Below are 17,905 nucleotides of genomic sequence, written 5' to 3' on the forward strand. Positions count from 1 at the left end.
AGCCCTGTGTAGGCTAGAACTCCAGTGACACATACACTATATTACCAAAAGTATTGGGACGCCTGCCTTTTCACGCACATGAACTTTATTGGCATCCCAGTCTTAGTCCATAGGGTTCACTATTGAGTTGGCCCACCCTTTGCAGCTATAACAGCTTCAACTCTTCTAGGAAGGCTGTCCACAAGGTTTAGGAGTGTGTCTATGGGAATGTTTGACCATTCTTCCCGAAGTGCTTTTGTGAGGTCAGGTACTGACAGTGGATGTGCTCTCTGGAGGTTTTGTTGAATCTTTGTTTGTATATTTAAAATGAACACAGGTTCACTTTACCTAATGTGGTTGTAAACCCTCACATATACCCATTATAGTGACTGGCCTCTGGTAATAAACAGATGAAAAAAATCCCCCTCCGTCAGTTGTACTTGTTTATCTGCAGTGTTCCCTTCTCTACATCTGTTCAAAGTCCAGAATTTTTAAAGCTTGTCTAAGCCGTCAGAAAAAAAGGGGGCGGGAAGCTGAAGATACACTCTGCTGAGCTCAGTCAGGGGAGCTCCGAGAACTGATTGGAGGGAAGGGACACACCCCCCTTCACACAGCTCATAGGAACAGAGCAGAGGCTGTCAATCAGCTGGAGGTCCCTCCTCTGTCACCTTTTTTTCTCTTGGTGTCAGGAAAACTTGTCAGTATTTCATACAGATAGCGGAGCAATGAGACAGCAGACAGAAATGACACTCAGTGCTCTGGATTGGGACAAGTGCACATTATAGAGGGATATGCTTTGTTCATATTTCATGTCGGAGGTTACAACCACTTAAAAAAAAAAAAACCCATTCTACAACAACATGTTTAGATGATGTTTGTGAACTAATCATTTATAGAAGATGATGGTCAGGAAATAAATGATCTCCTCCATTTCAGTGAATGGAGTCCATAGTCCATCACTCAGTGAATAGCCGTGTCAGACATACGATTGCAGTATTACTAAAAAAAGAACTGAAAGGGAAATGCTGGCATTGCTAGGAAACCGTGATGTTTGGAGGATGTGGACTAGGAGGAGAGGGCAGCGGTGAGGTTGGAGCTGTGGAGGGGGGGGGGGGGGGGGGGTAGGGGGAAACAAAGGGGCACTATGTACCCGGCCAGCACAGCTGTGAACAGCTGGATCCGATTCAGACTGGCAGCACGGGGTTAAAGCACACAGCTCCACTTACAATGTCAGCGCTGAGCTCAGATGGATCCTATACACAGGAACGGCATGGAAGAAGAAGGATCCTATACACAGGAACGGCATGGAAGAAGAAGGATCCTATACACAGGAACGGCATGGAAGAAGAAGGATCCTATACACAGGAACGGCATGGAAGAAGAAGGATCCTATACACAGGAACGGCATGGAAGAAGAAGGATCCTATACACAGGAACGGTATGGTAGAAGGATCCTATACACAGGAACGGTATGGTAGAAGAAGGATCCTATACACAGGAACGGTATGGTAGAAGAAGGATCCTATACACAGGAATGGTATGGTAGAAGAAGGATCCTATACACAGGAACGGTATGGAAGAAGAAGGATCCTATACACAGGAATGGTATGGTAGAAGAAGGATCCTATACACAGGAATGGTATGGTAGAAGAAGGATCCTATACACAGGAACGGTATGGTAGAAGAAGGATCCTATACACAGGAACGGCATGGAAGAAGAAGGATCCTATACACAGGAACGGTATGGAAGAAGAAGGATCCTATACACAGGAACGGTATGGAAGAAGAAGGATCCTATACACAAGAACGGTATGGTAGAAGAAGGATCCTATACACAGGAACGGTATGGTAGAAGAAGGATCCTATACACAGGAACGGTATGGTAGAAGAAGGATCCTATACACAGGAACGGCATGGTAGAAGGATCCTATACACAGGAACGGTATGGAAGAAGAAGGATCCTATACACAGGAACGGTATGGTAGAAGGATCCTATACACAGGAACGGTATGGTAGAAGAAGGATCCTATACACAGGAACGGTATGGCAGAAGAAGGATCCTATACACAGGAACGGTATGGAAGAAGAAGAATCCTATACACAGGAACGGTATGGCAGAAGAAGGATCCTATACACAGGAACGGTATGGTAGAAGAAGGATCCTATACACAGGAACGGTATGGCAGAAGAAGGATCCTATACACAGGAACGGTATGGTAGAAGAAGGATCCTATACACAGGAACGGTATGGTAGAAGAAGGATCCTATACACAGGAACGGCATAGAAGGATCCTATACACAGGAACGGCATGGTAGAAGAAGGATGCTATACACAGGAACGGTATGATAGAAGAAGGATCCTATACACAGGAACGGTATGATAGAAGAAGGATCCTATACACAGGAACGTTATGGAAGAAGAAGAATCCTATACACAGGAACGGTATGGTAGAAGAAGGATCCTATACACAGGAACGGCATAGAAGGATCCTATACAGAGGAACGGTATGATAGAAGGATCCTATACACAGGAACGGTATGGAAGAAGGATCCTATACACAGGAACGGTATGGAAGAAGAAGAATCCTATACACAGGAACAGTATGGTAGAAGAAGGATCCTATACACAGGAACGGCATTGTAGGAGGAGTGCTACGATAGATAGATAGATAGATAGATAGATAGATAGATAGATAGATAGATAGATAGATAGATAGATAGATAGATAGATAGATAGATAGATAGATAGATAGATAGATAGATAGATAGATAGATAGCCCGCAGTCCACAGGGATAATCATCCACATCAGTTACCACCGAGGGAGCTTGCAATCTCATGTCCTGACCAACGGTCACCCAAACTGGATGGAAGACAATTGACCCATCTGTAGGTTTTGGCAGAGTGGGAGAAAAATGGAACAGAGAGAGAGAGAGACCCATTTCAGACAGAGCCCCCTGGCAGAAACTGAACCCAGGAGCTGGTGCTGTAAATCAGTGAAAAGTCCAGTTGGGGCTTATTCACATGCCGCATAGGGAATGGTAAAATAAAGGGGGCTGAGCCACGATTTTACTGCCCCCCAACATACCCGCTTTAACCTACAACGGCAGCTGGATAGGTTTGTACACATTGCCTGCACACTGAACTCTCCATTTTACCATGCAGGCAGCTGTCAGTTTTCCCTTGCAGTGAGCGGTGGAGAGCGGGCGGTGTGAAGTGGGTCTCAGTCCATCATACAGTTTGCTTTTTTTTTTCTTTTTTAAACTTTATTCAAAGTGTCACAAAAGGAGCACTTCATTCATGACTCTGCAAAGCAGCATTGTGCACTGTTGTGCGGTGACAGGTCTGCTACACGGATGTGTGATTGGAGATATGATGAGTGAAAGGACAGTACAAAGGAGGAAGAACGGTGGGGGAAGTGCTTATCAGAATGTCAGCTCAGTGGGCTAACTGGTGGGTTCCTATGAATAATGTCAGAGATCAGCGGGACTCTGCCCACACATGGCATACAATGGGGGTCAGTGAGATCTGCGGGGCCCTGGGGGGACACGGGGGATACAATAGAGTTCTCTATAGAGGAGGAGATCTCCAAACCTTTCACTATGAGACACACATCCTATATTCTACAGATATTCCTCCTCAGCAAAAAGGATTTATAAATAATGAATCTAATTGAAAATGAATGATTAGATTTTACTGGGAGTCCACTCTTTTGTTGGATTAAAATAAAATGATTTTGAACAGAGAAAAGACTTCAGTAAACGAAGCAAGGAAACTGCAAATAAACTTAAGTTCCCATTTACACCAGAGTCCCCATCAAAGTCCCCACTCACATCAGTGCCCCCACTCCCATCAGAGCCCCCATCAAAGTCCCCACTCCCATCAGAGCCCCCATCAAAGTCCCCACTCCCATCAGAGCCCCCATCAAAGTCCCCACTCCCATCAGAGCCCCCATCAAAGTCTCCACTCCCATCAGAGCCCCCATCAAAGTCTCCACTCCCATCAGAGCCCCCATCAAAGTCTCCACTCCCATCAGAGCCCCCATCAAAGTCTCCACTCCCATCAGAGCCCCCATCAAAGTCCCCACTCCCATCAGAGTCCCCATCAAAGTCCCCACTCCCATCAGAGTCCCCATCAAAGTCCCCACTCCCATCAGAGCCCCCATCAAAGTCTCCACTCACATCAGAGCCCCCATCAAAGTTCCCACTCACATCAGAGCCCCCATCAAAGTTCCCACTCACATCAGAGTCCCCATCAAAGTCCCCACTCACATCAGATCCCCCATCAAAGTCCCCACTCACATCAGATCCCCCATCAAAGTCCCCACTTACAACAGAGTCCCCACTCACATCAGAGTCCCCATTAAAGTCCCACCTTACATCACCCTTCCCATCAGAGTCCCTCTTATATTTAAGGACTGGGTAATATCTTGCTGTAGTTTGGAGATCCTGGATATAGAGTGTCAGATGGTGATTAGCCGGATCTATTCATTATAACTGACAGCACAGTGGTCCTATGTATTATATCATCCGGGCTCTTTACTATTCTATTCATCTACAAAGTATAAACTAGGCTCACACTTGTGAGACTGCATTTTCATGTGTTTTTCTTCATATCCTTAAATTGAAGTCTAAGGCTGGTCATAGATTAATTGAATTTCTTACCTGCAACCAGAAGTTGCAGTAAAAAAAAAAAAAAAAATATCACTTCATTCTTTCCCGCGTAGCCATTGTGTACAATCAGCCTGCCCATACATGGTTCAAATCTCATCCAACCCTCACTGAACCGGCCGAGATTCCAACCGTCTATGGCCAGCTTTAGGCCCCCCATTTACATCTAAGCAATTCAAAGCCCATCAACACCTAAACACCAGACTTCTATTGTATTCTATGAGGGCCCCCTCACATCAGGGTGATGCGCTGTCACACCAAGGCAGTACAGGAACCTTTTTGGGGCAGGAAAGCTTGGTTTTGGTCCCATGGGAGCCCCTGAAAAATACACATACCTGTGTTTTTCACACCTGTCACCCACTTAACTGGCCCAAAACAAAACACCACAACACACTCATGCTTGAAACCACATTAAAAAACAAAAAACTGTATATAAACGTGAAAAATAACCATGAAGAAAATGAACAGAGACTGGTAAACCTAGACTATGGGCAGCTTCAATCTAAGCTGTTGCACTTTGGCCGCAGCACAGCGTTCCTGAGATTTTGGCGCGCTTTCATAAAACACACCAAAACCTGGGAACATAAAAGAAGTCTATGGCAAAGTGCTGCACACCCGCAGGTACACTGCGCTGCAGCCCAAGCTTAGCGGCTCAGTATAAATCCGCCCTGTGGGGCCAAAATCACACCCTTTTCCCAAGTCGCAGGGAATTGTGCTGCATCGGTGTGAATGGGTCCTGCAAGGATGGGATTGCGCTTGTCATGTGACAAATCCCATCAGACAACGCTCCAGGCTCGGCCTGTCATTGTGTCACATGGCCGTTATTCGCACACATCTGTCCGTTCCAGACGCAGGAGTTTGCAGATCCCTGCCGCTGGAAATCGCAGGATGTGTAATTGCTTGTCTGAATGAAGCTGAAGAATTCCATTATCCTCAATGGGGCCGCCACACCTGAGCGCTGTCATAGAACCCTCCAGGAAGTATGCCAGATCCTCTGGGGACGTTATCGGCCCCATAGACCAGGAGTCTTCAAACTATGGCCTTCCAGTTGTTCAGGAACTACAACTCCCATCATGCCTAGTCATGTCTGTGAATGTCAGAGTTTTACAAGGCCTCATGGGAAGTGTAGTTCCCCAACGGCCGTAGTTTGAGGATCTCTGCTTTAGCATTTTCAGGCGCTCCTTTTTTTAAAGTCTTTGGAGCCAAAGTGCGCAAATCTTGTTCCTGCGCCACGGGTTGGGTGAAAAAACGCACACAAAGTCTTCCGTGCTCCAATCAAATCTGTGCGTTCCTTCAACACACAAATTGCACATCTCGCTTGCGGTGCCATTCATGATTAACGGCATTCCAAACGCAGCTCACACACGCATTTTTACATGCGGTAAAACAAAAACGCACACAAAGTCTTCCGTGCTCCAATCACATCTGGGCGTTCCATCAACACACAGAAATTGCGAATCTCGCTTGCGGTGCCATTAATGATTAACAGCATTCCAAACGTAGCTCACACACGCATTTTTACATGCGGTAAAACAAAAACGCACGGGCGATTCTTTGACAAGTCATTTATGCGGAATCACTTCATGCGCAAAAATAAAAGTGCGTTTACGTGACGCAGAGGTGTGAACCGGGCATAAATCCCTTTGCTGTGCCCACATCCTGGCATGTACTGTGACTCTGGGGCCCAAAACACACCCCAGCAGGGGCCCCTGCACCCCAAACTGCATGGAAGAACGTTGGATTGATGTGAATGAGCCCCACAGACATTCATGGTGGTCATGTGATAGACTGCACTGGTGTGATGGGGGATTATTTATGGGCAGCACAGAGTTAAAGCATGGGGGCTCAGTCCAGCCAATTAGGTAGGCTGTATAGAACAGGCAGTAGAGGGTTAAACACCGGGATCCTGATTAGCCAATCAGCGCGTCTCCTCCCCCCCCCCCCAGCACAGGGGGTAACACTGCTGTGGTCCTTCATCTAGCCTGAGCACGGGCAGCACAGGGTTAAAGCCCCGGGTTCCGGATTGGCCAATCAGCGGTCTCCTCTCCTGGCAGGCAGCCACAGGGTTAAAGCCCCGGGTTCCTGATTGGCCAATCAGCGGTCTGCTTTCCCGGCAGGCAGTACAGGGGGTAACAATGGGCTCCTGTGTACACCGCCAGCACAATAGGCTGCTGTCCGCACACACAGCGGAGACAATGGAGGGAGGAGGAGAGCTGGGAGCGCCCACAGAGGACGAGGCCCCGGACCGCTGCCGCCGTACACCTACCTCCCAGCCGTGCTCCGCCGACTGCGCTCGGTATCGGATGCTGAACACACCGAATCCTGCCAGCGATACACACTCACCCCGCAAGATACTTCCCTGCTGCGCCGGGGCCCGCCCATCTGCCCACTCACCGCCAATGGGCGAGCGGCACGATGAGAGCCAATCAGCGAAGAGAGGATTTGTGCAGCAGGCGCTGCGGCGGATGGGAGAAGGGCTGTGATTGGATGTAGCAGTCCCGTTAGAAATAGAGCGGAGAAGGAGGGGTGGTCAGTGTCATTGTTACTGATGATAGTGAGAGGGGTGATAGCAGGCCGCCCTGGGGTCACCTCACTCCAATACAGGGGATGGGGAAAGTCATTGTCCGTACATACACAGGAAGACAGGGAGCAGGCCACAGCTGCCCATAGACCGTACAATCTGGTTGTACAATCTGCATATTTATATGAGCAATTCATGCTATACGTATCATGGAGGAACCTACATAACATACCTGATGGGAGATCTACAGGAGATTGAATCTAGAGTATGGTCAGCCTTTATGGTGGACACACTCCGATCAATAATTAATGTACGATTGATCTCTCCTGATATGAATAATTGATTTATTAATGTACAACCCAATCAATTAAAATAATAATAATCTTTATAACTCTTTTTTTTATTATTATTTTCATTGACTGTTTTATATTTCTATCTATGTATACTACCATTGTGTAGTTTGTGGATATTAAAGTGGAACTTCTGCTCTTTTTTGTTTCACCCCCCCCCCTCCTCCGGTGCCACATTTCAGGGGGGAGGGGGGGACGGGTTCCTGTTTTTGACAGATACTCTTCCCCACTTCCGGGATACAGTGCCGCGGCGCCGTCCCTCGGAAATTCGGCCCACTCCTCCCTCCTCTGCCACCGAGCCAATAGGAATGCGCAGTGCGCTTCGCGCTTGCGCAGTAGGGACCCGCCTGTGAAGCTGTAAGGCTTCACTGCCGGGTTCCCTCACCGGCAATGGCAGCGGCAGCACCCGAAAGTCGATGGAAACTCCACTGCGGTGCCGACATCGCTGCAGTATTCATTTAGTCTACTAAAACGTTTTCATCGACTAAATTAACACAATTTTAGTCGACTAAAATACGACTAAAACAATTCAGATAACTAAAATACGACTAAAACTAAAATGGCATTTTAGTCAAAAGACTATAACTAAAACTAAATCGAAATTTGCTGCCAAAATTAACACTGGTGCATGCTCAAAGCTTAATAACATATTCGATTTTTCACTCCAGGACCAGCAGTAGTATATAATGAGTTTGGAAATTGTAGAGAAATGCTTAAATAATGCATTACAAATTACAATTGAACTACACCCATTCCATTATAGATGACTAAAATGTAGGACGTTTTAGTTGACTAAATACGACTTAAACTAAAACACTTGCAGAAGACTAAAATGGGAGTAAAACTAAAATGCCATTTTAGTCCTAAGACTAAAACTATATTGAAATTTGCTGCCAAAATTAACACTGCATCGCTGGACTCCAGGACAGGTAAGTGTCCAAATATTAAAAGTCAGCAGCTACAGTATCTGTACAGCATGTGTAGCTGCTGACTTTTAATTTTTGGAGGGGGAGGCGGAACTCCGCTTTAACTGGCACATACATGGGTCTCCCTAGAACACGGGTGTCAAACTGGTGGCCCTCCAGCTGTTTGCGAAACTACAAGTCCCATGAGGCACTGCAAGGCTGACAGTTACAAGCATGACTCCCACAGGCAGAGGCATGATGGGACTTGTAGTTCCACAACAGCTGGAGGGCTGCCAGTTTGACACCCCTGCCCTAGAATATACTACAGTTAACTGCAGCCAATTAGGACAATGAATGGGCGGAGCCTGTGATATGTAGAGTCTCTATATATTCCAAAGCTTTGTGTATAAATGTAGTTATGACTAAAGGCCCGCACACAAAATAATAAAATTGCAAGTAAAATTTTGACAAACGAAGGATCTGTCGATTTTCAGATTGTTAGTATGGTGCTTTCTACAGCCGATTACGGATTTTCGGACAACAAAAACTGGATGTGCAGGCTATAAAATGTTTATTATACGTCAACACAACGTCTGATTTTTGTTTAATTAGTACAGTTTTCATCCGAAAAAAAATCCTAAAAACAAGATTAGAAATGTTCAGAAACGAAAGAACACATAGAAAGCAATCCAACACATGACATCACTTCTGAAGGTGAATTCTGTCATACGGGAATTTTCATATGAAAGTAACCTCTTCACTTTCCATATGAGACTAACATACAACAAAAAACTAAAGAAAATTCTCTTTTCAGGCTTGGTTCACACTATTGCGATGCGGGAAGGCTGCGAATTCGCAGCCTGTTCCCGCATCGCACACGCACCCCCGGCAGTTCACACTGCCATATGCGATCCGCTGGGGGTGTCAATGTAATCTTAACGACACCCCCAGTTTGATCGCATAGCGCAGTGCGATCGTGCAGTTCGCACAGGATCGGATCGCACAAGTGTGAACCGCTGTGCGATCCGATCCTGATGCGGCAGCAAAAATGCCTCCTCTGCGTGTTTGCTGCGGGTGCGGTGCGAATTTAGCCATACAAACTGTATGGCTAAACTCGCACCGCACAGCTGATCGCATGTCATGTCGGAGCAGTGCGCTCCGACATGACATGCGAACCCGGCACACGCAGTAGTGTGAACCGGGTCTCAAATGATTTTATTTTGTGAAAAATGAAAAGTGTTACAATTGTATATTGTCAAGGGATATACATAAAATATAAATCAGAAAAAACTCATAAGTTGGCTGGTGACAGTGGAAACTAAAGGAAATTTTAGTGATCGACCGATATCGCATTTTCGTCGCTGATACTGATATTTTGGCCATTGAATATCGGTATAGGCCGATATTTTCGTACATTTAACATTTTTAATTTTTTTTAATTTTTACACTTGACAGGTACTGTTGTGGAGGGATCTGGGGGTCTAAAATACCCCAAACTCCTCCTCTGCACTTAAAATTATTCCAAACAGCCAAGTTTGGCTGTTTTGAATGCTGTAATTTTTTCTAATCTGGCGCTGTGTACCCGAAAGTGATGTCATGACATTACTTCTGGGTTTTTACATGGAGACCCGATCAGAGCCGAATGCGGCACTCTGCTCTGATTGGAACTCCGCCTCAGTCTCTAGCCGTCTGCAATCCAGCTCCACCTCACCAGCTGAACTGAATTCTGCCCCTCCAGCCTTCTGCACTCCAGCTCCTCCCATGCTCCCTCCGCTCCATGTAATCTACGGTATGTTTATGAAAGATTACACTACTTTATTTGAGTGCCTGGGGAAACTGATTCGGGTCTCCTGGTGGGACGGGAGACCCAGGCAAGCCACGGAAGGGGGAGGACTTCCCCTTCCGCTCCTTGTAATGACAGCCAAGTGGCTTCTCAGCCGCTTCAGTTGTCATTACAAGACAGCCGACCATCTGCTATGGACACCGGTACCGGGGTGATGCCTCTAGCTGCACGTATCACTCCGGTACAACCACTTTCCTGAAATATCGGTAATATCCGTAACCTCCGGGGTCGATTCCAATATATCAGGGAAAGTGCATATCGGCCCCCGATATATCTGCTTTGCCGATAATCGGCCGATCCCTAGAAAATTCATCTGATAATCTGATCTTGTGTACGAGGCTTTAGGCCTTATAGGCTGAAACGCGTCAAATGATCTTGTCAGCAGTTTTGTTCTGTGGTTCCTGAATAAAGGATGAATATTTTTTTTTAAGAGCATCTATCGGTGTGCAGATCATCTTTCTACAGTGAGCAGGCTACAGCTGCCCATAGACCATACAATCTGGTTGTACAATCTGCAAATTTATATGAAAAGCAACCCATGCAATACGTATCAAGCAGGAACCTATACAACATACCTGATGGCAGATCTACAGGAGATTGAATATAGACTATGGTCAGCCTTTATGGTGGACAGACACTTCGATCAATTTCTTCTTGATCTCTCCTGATATGAATAATTGATCTATAATGTACAACCCAATCTATTGAAATGACACAGGCAGGGAAGCAGATTTCAGCCCTCATTCACATTGGAGCGACTTGTCATTCAATTTGACAGGTCAAACCGCATACAACGCAGACTTTTCGGGGGCCGCACCAATTTAAAAAAGTAGTTCTTGGACTACTTTTGGCGATTTTTGGGTGCTACTTGCATAGACTTCTGTGCATGGAGCCGCATAGATGTCTTCCACGTCGCACTGACCTCGTAAGATTTCAGATAAAGTCGCACAATTTCAAAGCCGCAGTCAATGTGAAGAAGGGCTTAGTCAATCTTTGGAAAATATCACCAAGTATTAATTGTCTCTCTGATCAATTGAAGTACGATCTGATTCTTGATCGAAGCATGTCGGTGATGCAAATGCAACTGATAATTTTCCCGAAAAGAGCAGAAAAAACAGCAACAATCTCCTGCACTCAAGAATCATGTAATGCTTGTGAATGTATCACAGACCCTTAACAGTTCCAATGAGACAGCAGCCTTTGCTGCCCTCTAAGGGTCAGGAGGACCCAATAGAAACACTGTAAAACACAGAATAGAGGGCGCTCCAGCCTTGTGCATTACCCAAGTGGTGTTTTTAATAATAAGTGAAAAGAAATATACTCACAAAGTGATCAATAATAAAAGCATATCAGGGTCCATAAAAAATCACAGGGGAGATCCCCTCTTCCTTAGGGCTCTGAGGAAGAGAGGATCTCCCCTCGAAACACATTAGCAATCTGGAAGGCCCTCCACCTTGCTGGGAATAGTCTGGGTGACCTGGTTGCTTTGTGTTTTCTATGAACCCTGGTATGCTTTTATCATTGATATGTTTGTGAGTATTTCTCTTTTTACTTATTTTTAACCACTTTAAGACGGATTTTGCTGCTCAATGACCAGGCCACTTTTTTCAACATGGCACTGCATAAATTTAACCGACAATTGCGCGGTCATGCAATGCTTTACCCAAACAAAATGTACAGCCTTTGTTTCCCCACAAACAGAGCTTTCTTTTGGTGGTATTTGATCACCTCTGCGCTTTTTATTTTTTGCAATATTAATAAAAAAAGAGCAAACATTTTGCAATAAATTGACATTTTCTACTTTGACTGTTAAAAAATATCCAATATATTCAATTTTTGTCATATATTTAGGCCAAAATGTATTTATCTACATGTCTTTGACAAGAAAAATTCTCAATGAGGGTATTTTTATACACTTTAAGACCGGAAGATTTTACCCCCTTCCTGACCAAGACCATATGTTGCGATTCGACCCTGCGTTATTTTAACGGAACATTACGTGGTCATGCGACGCTGTACTCAAATGAAATATATGTCCTTTTTTCCCCACAAATAAAGCTTTCTTTTGGTGGTATTTGATCACCTGTGCGAATTTTAATTTTTGAAAAAAAGAACGTAAATTTTGAAAAAAAAAACAAACAATATTTTTCACATTCTGATATATAACATTCCCCAAAAAAATTAAAAATCAAAATGTTTTAACATTTTAGGCCAATTTGTTTTCTGCAACATATTTTTGGTAAAAAAAAAAATTGCAATAAGCGTATTTTGATTGGTTTGCGCAAAAGTTATCGCGTTTACTAACTACGGGAAAGATTTGTCATTTTTATTGTTTTTTTTACTAGTAATGGCAGCGATCTGCGATTTTTTGCAGGACTGTGACATTGCGGCGGACAGATCGGACCCCTAACTGACATTTGACACTTTTGGGGGGGGACCAGTGACATTACTACAGTAATCAGTGCTAAAAATATGCACTGTTACTGTAATAATTGACACTGGCAGGGAAGGGGTTAACACTGTTGGTGATCAAGGGGTTAAATGTGTGCCTCATGCTTACTGACGTGTGTTGGGGGAGAGGGTTCTGTGACACAGATCGCAGGTTCAGCTATGCTGAATCCTGTGATCTGTCACTGTCTGTCACCGAGAAGATCCGCCTGTGCTTTGTTTACACAAGCAGGCGGATTTTCTCACACTTTCAATGGCAATCTCCATCTCTCCTCCTCCGGCCCAACACCCGCTGTGACTAAACAGCTAGGAGTCCAGTGACGTAGGTCTACGTCGCTGGACCCAGGGCTGCCACTGTGCCGCAGTAGCAGAATAGTGAGCAGTCGTAAAGTGGTTAAGAACACCACTTTGGTAATGCACAAGGCTGGTGCGCCCTCTCTTCTTTGTTTTACAGTGATCATTTTGCCATCCTGGTCGATTTACTTAGTTTAACCACTTTACGTCTGCTCACAGTAATATTACTGCGGCAGAGTGGCTCGTTATCGTCTGACGACGTAGTACTACGTCGTCAGACACTCCCCCTTCTGGGCGGCGCTTGCGCGCCGCCGGAGGCACGCTCCCGCTGTTTTCATTCACAGCGGGAGTCGGGCCAGGGGAGGAGCAGCGGCGATCGCCGCTGCTCTTACCCGATCGTCGGGGATCGAGTCTGGAGATCCGCGCGCTGTGTGTAAACACAGCGGGCGGATCTCCATAGTGACAGGGAGTGACAGATCGGACTGTTCAGCATAGCTGGACATCCGATCTGTCCATGACTCACTCAGTCACCTCCCCCCCTACACGTCAGTAAGCACCAGGCATACATTAACCCCTCCCTCTCCAATAAAATTAACCCCTTCCCTGCCAGTGTCATTTTTACAGTAACAGTGCATATATATAGCACTGATTACTGCAGTAATGTCACTGGTACCCCCAAAAGTGTCAAAAATGTCAGTCAAGGGTCCGATCTGTCCGCCGCAATGTCGCAGTCCCGCAAAAAAAATCGCAGATCGCCGCCATTACGCGTTAAAAAAAAAAAACACCAAAAATGACAGAAATCTTTCCCTTTGTTAGTAAACGCAATAACTTTTGCGCAAACCAATCAAAATACGCTTATTGCGATTTTTTTTTTACCAAACATATGTAGCATAAAACAAATTGGCCAAAAATTTTTTAAAAAATTGGTTTTTACATCTTTTTTGGGGGGAATTTCATATAAAAAAATGTTAAAAATATTGTTATTTTTTCAAAATAAACGCTCTTTTTTTGTTTATAGCGCAAAAAGTAAAAATCGCACAGGTGATCAAATACCACCAAAAGAAAGCTCTGTTTGTGGGAAAAAAAGGACGTAAATTTCGTTTGGGTACGGCGTCGCACGACCGCGCAATTGTCAGTTGAAGTCGCACAGCGCCGAATCGCAAAAAGTGGCCTGGACAGAAGACAGCAAAATCCTCCGGTGGTAAAGTGGTTAAAAGACTCAAATCGAATGGACCATACACACGATACAAAAATTGGCCAAAAAAACACCGCTTTCTAAGTGACCGTACAATAATCTGATCGTTCGTACACAGTTTTAGAAAGCCGATCACAACAGTTCATCCGATATTATCCGATCAGACAAGCACAAAAATGTTTCTCCTATGATACCGGATCGTATGATTTTCCTTCAAGCAGTACAGTTGTTGTTTGAAAATACAATACAAATCCAATACCGCACATGACATCACTTCCCAATTTTTACAAGCAACAGGGGATCCTGCGAGCTACTATGAATATAACTTACTCAATAACGGTGTAAAGCTGCAGGCACCGATCGCCATCTCATATAAAAGTTGTGAAAAAAACAATATTCAATTGTGCTGCGCTACAAACTAAAAATGATGAACAATAAACATGCAACAAATACTGTAAGAAAATTAAAATGTAACTAAGTCAGACCTTATTTTATAAATGTTTTTTTTTTGTGTGTTTGTTATTCCATGTGAAATTTGTAAGTTTATGGTTTGTTGTATATATTACATTTTAATAAACAGATTTGTAAAAAAAAATAAAAAATGTCAGACCTTAGAACTACAGTGTTAATTTCGTAGACTAAAATATTTTTGTTGACTAAATTAACACTATTTTAGTCGACTAAAATACGACTTAAACTAAAACAATTCAGATGACTAAAATTTGACTAAAACTTAAATGACATTTTAGTCCAAAGACTATGACTAAAACAAAATTGAAAATTGACATCAAAATTACCACTAATCTGCTGGCCATTTCTAAATCGGCAGCACAATTCCATCCAGAGCCTCTAACAGCACATTAAAGTTTAAACATGTATTGCACTACTGCACAAGCATAAGTAAGGGGCATCTACTAAGCTGCTGAAAGAGAAAAATTAAGAAAAAGGCTTTTTGTTTTCATACATCACGGGTCACAGAGCCATAAATAATAACATGGGTTATAAAGCCAACTTTAGGTGAAGGACACTGGCAACCAATCAGAATTGATGCCCCCTATATAACCCCTCTCACACAGGAAGTACCTCAGTTTTTTCGCCAGTGTCTAAAGGGCAAATGTCACGATGTCCAAGACAAATTTCTAGAGTGTGGCTCCTGCGCTATCCTGGAAGGGTCAGCTAATCACCCTAATGCTGCATATACATAAACTGATACCAAATAAAACAGTTTCAATATGTAATCTAAAAAAGGGGGTTGTACTGCACTTCAGGGGTTGCTTAACCACTTTACCACTGAGTACCGTAGTACTACTGCGGCAAAGTGGCTCCCGCTGTATTCAGTCACAGCGGGAGTCGGGCCAGGGGAGGAGCAGCGGCAATCGCCGCTGCTCTTCCCCGATCGTCGGGGATCTAGTGTGGAGATCCGCCTGCTTGTGTAAACACAAGCGGGCGGATCTCCCAAGTGACAGGCAGGGTCAGATTGCAGGGTTCAGCATAGCTGAACCCTGGATCTGTCCTTGTGTCACTCAGTCACCTCCCCCCCCCTCCCACACGTCAGTAAGCACCAGGCATACATTAACCCCTCCCTCTCCAATAAAATTAACCCCTTCCCTGCAGTGTCATTTTTACAGTAACAGTGCATATTTATAGCACTGATTACTGCAGTAATGTCACTGGTACCCCCAAAAGTGTCAAAAATGTCAGTCAAGGGTCCGATCTGTCCGCCGCAATGTCGCAGTCCCGCAAAAAAAATCGCAGATCGCCGCCATTACGTGTTAAAAAAAAAAAACACAAAAAATGACAGAAATCTTTCCCTTTGTTAGTAAACGCAATAACTTTTGCGCAAACCAATCAAAATACGCTTATTGTGAATTTTTTTATCAAACATAGGTAGCAGAAAACAAATTGACCAAAAATGTAAAAAAATTTTGATTTTTACATTTTTTTGGGGGGAATTTCATATAAAAAAATGTGGAAAAATATTGTTGTTTTTTCAAAATTTACGCTCTTTTTTTGTTTATAGCGCAAAAAGTAAAAAGCGCACAGGTGATCAAATACCACCAAAAGAAAGCTCTGTTTGTGGGGAAAAAAGGACGTAAATTTCGTTTGGGTCATGCATCGCACGACCGCGCAATTGTCAGTTAAAGGCGCACAGCGCCGAATCGCAAAAAGTGGCCCAGACGTAAGACAGCAAAATGCTCTAGTGGTAAAGTGGTTAACCAGACCTCAAAAAAAATAAATAAATCGGTTATATATTCACTCTTATCTGGTCACAAATGTTAATCTTATATGTGAAAATTCTTCCTCCGTTACTATCCAATAAACAGTGCTTTTGTATTTCATGCACAGTAAACAGTAGAATCAATCAAGTGATATTTGTATATCCTAAAGTGCTAATGTGACCATTTACACACATAAAACGTGAAGAGGGTTATTACCGTGCTTTAAAGTGTATCTATGCATCCAAAGTGTTGTTGTGCATCAAATTATATTCGTATCTTTATACCATTAAATAAATAAGTGCTTGTGTTACAGTTAAGTAAAATATAAAGTGCTTGTATCACTTAGCGCCGGTTCACATTGCAGCGACGCTACTTCGCACCGCGACCTCCGTGGTCGCGGTGCGAGCAGCGCGCCGCGACCTCGGAGCGGCCGCCACGGACTTCATAACATTGAAGTCTATGGCGGTCGCCTCCGGGTCGCCCCAAAGAAGCTCCGGACCCTTTTTCTAGGTCGGAGCGACTTGTGTCGCTCCTATTAGAACGGGTCCGCAGCTTCCCTATGGGAGGCGACCTGCGGCGACCTGTGAGGCGACCAGGTCGCCTCACAGGTCGCCCTAGTGTGAACCGGCACTGAAAGTGAACTTGTGCGCAAATATAAATATAACCAATGTGTTATGTGTATAAAGTGCTAGTGTTACAATACTATAAATAACACTTAATCATATAGGTGACAGTTATAGTGTCTTCAACGTATTCTCTTCAAAATAGTGTCCAATCCAAAATTTGTGCAAAAAAACAAAACAAATGCAATATAAGTGATCCATGGTGCTTAATATCTTCCTCCACCTTTACTCTCCGTGTCCCAGGTCTTTTCAGTGCTTTCACTTCTAGGTGTCAAGACTTTATTCAGTGATTTTAAATGTGAGTTGGCTATTTTTTTATTGAATAAAGTCTTGATATACTGCACCATGATGGCCCCATTATTTGTATGAGCCTGAAGGCACAGTGGGAGTAAATAAGGAAAAGGAATACGCAAGGACCCTAGGAAAGCCCCCCATAGAAAATCGGTGCACACCCCCCAGGAGAGAGCACCGAATAAAATCAGGAGATACAGGGATCATCCCAGGAGGAAGTGGACGGCGTTGGGACAAAGGAACCACGTCCATAGAGGGTCAAGTGATACAGGCATATTACTGACCTCACTGAGGTGAGCATTTAGAACACCTAGAAGTGAAAGCGCTGAAAAGACCTGGGACACAGAGAATAAAGGTGGAGGAAGATATTAAGCACCATGGATCACTTATATTGCATTTGTTTTGTTTTTTTGCACAAATTTTGGATTGGACACTTATTATTATTTTGAAGAGAATACGTTGAAGACACTATAACTGTCACCTATATGATTAAGTGTTATTTATAGTATTGTAACACAAGCACTTTATACACATAACACATTGGTTATATTTATATTTGCGCACAAGTT

At 44.1% G+C, this 17,905-nt stretch overlaps 1 protein-coding gene across 1 annotated transcript in view; it reads right to left on the reverse strand.

The window, feature by feature from the left end:
- Window positions 1-7,027, reverse strand: part of LRP12 (LDL receptor related protein 12) — an 85,839-nt gene extending 78,812 nt beyond the window's left edge. The window contains exon 1 of the mRNA XM_082258535.1: window positions 6,914-7,027. The gene's annotated coding sequence lies outside the window, so the exon portion shown is untranslated. The remainder of the gene's footprint in view (window positions 1-6,913) is intronic.
- Window positions 7,028-17,905: the final 10,878 nt, after the last annotated feature.

The sequence above is a fragment of the Pelophylax lessonae genome (genome assembly GCF_965119305.1).
Source record: "Pelophylax lessonae genome assembly, chromosome: 5".
In the NCBI taxonomy this organism is placed as follows: domain Eukaryota; kingdom Metazoa; phylum Chordata; class Amphibia; order Anura; family Ranidae; genus Pelophylax; species Pelophylax lessonae.